Source organism: Octopus bimaculoides, chromosome 17, assembly GCF_001194135.2.
Source record: "Octopus bimaculoides isolate UCB-OBI-ISO-001 chromosome 17, ASM119413v2, whole genome shotgun sequence".
Taxonomy (NCBI): Eukaryota; Metazoa; Mollusca; class Cephalopoda; order Octopoda; family Octopodidae; genus Octopus; species Octopus bimaculoides.
Window position 1 is genome coordinate 12,255,357 of NC_068997.1, and position 1,790 is coordinate 12,257,146.

The window sequence follows — 1,790 nt, forward strand, 5'->3', positions numbered from 1 at the left end:
TCTGTATATATATATATATATATAGAAGTATATGTTTATGTATGTTTGCATAAATGTACTCATATATATATACATAATTTTATAAATAAATATATATATACGTGTATGTATATATATATACATGTGCGTATGTGTGTGTATAAATATATATATATACATATATACATTTATATAATACATGCGTATTTGTATTATGTCTTTATTTTAATGCTTAAGTGAGAGATTGTACGCATGCGGGCTGCGTTTTTTTTTTTGTTTTTTTTTTGCTTGTTTGTAAAATGTTAGATGTGCGTGCTGAGTATTTTGTGAGTTTGGGTACGTTTATAATTGTGTGTGTGTGCGCACGCACGCGTGCATGTGTGTTTATTTGTGCTGATAAATATTATAAAATTTCATCTGTCGCTTTTCACAGAGATGAAATCGCAAAAAACCCAAACACATTTTTTTTTACGGTAGTTATTTACCGGATGCACCATATTTGTTTTCTATCTATCTAGACTCTAGATTCTAGAGCATCTCTAGATGTACCAGATATCCACAAAATTCACTTAATTTGTCATTACCACTGTCTGACTGCAATTAATACGCTTTCTTTTTTACAATGTAATATGTCACTACTGATCGAGTGAATGAGGGGGATCCGTAAGAGAATATGATCGACCTGTTAGATATAGCAACCAAAAAATAATAAATGTGCCCTTTTAAAGCCTAGCCAGGCTCATGGGCCCGGTTTCCCGGTTTCAATGGCGTATGTGATCCCCAGCTGGACGGGACACCAGTCCATCGCAGCGTTACTCATTTTTGGCAGCTGAGTGCACTGAAGCAACGTGAAATGAAGTGTTTTGCTCAAGAACACAACGCGTCGCCCGGTCCAGGAATCGAAACCACAATCTTACGATCATGATGCTGACACTCTAACCACTAAGCCACGCGCCTCCACAGATATAGCAACCAGTTCTCCCTTAAATCACATCCTTCTCTTCTTTAATAAAGATTATGTTGATGCTGTTACTGTTGTTGCTGCTCTTGAGTTGTCGTTGTTTATCTGAATGAAGATGAACCTTAATCGAGAAGACGTGTGAGCAAAAATATTCCAAACGTGACCAACATGTTTTATATCTTTTGTAAATGCATAGATCTCATAATTATATTATCCAATGAGATCTGTTTCAAAACAACAGAGCAGGGGTTGAAGGCGATTCGGCTGGTATTTTAAGCACATCGCCCAACAGTAGACGTTCCAACGTTGGTTTGACGGACGTTACATTGGACAGTACTAACACTGATAAAATAAAACTACTCGGATAGTTATGGCAGAAATGCAATGGGTATTGAGGTTTGTTCGATAATGACCTACTTGGAGCTAAATAATGATAAAAACAGCAAACGTTGATTCCAGATAATTAGCAGCATGAAAGAAGGAAACGCGAATATCTAATTTATGCATAAAGTTGCAGTTGTAGTTCTGTAGAATGGTCAGCCTTTCTTAAATAAGCCAATTGCATATTAAACTATTTACAGTCTTTTATTATTTTATTCTGTTATTTGTTTCAGTAATTTGACTGTGGTCATACTGGAGCATCGCCTTTAGTAGAACAAATCGAACCCAGAATTTATTCTATCGGTCTCTTTGGCCGAACCGCTAAGTTACGAGGACGTAAACACACCAACGTCGTTTGTCAATCAAGCGATGGTGGGGTGAGGCCAAATACAGACACCAGACACGCTAGCATATACATACATATACACACACACACACACAGATATATATATATAGATTTATATATATA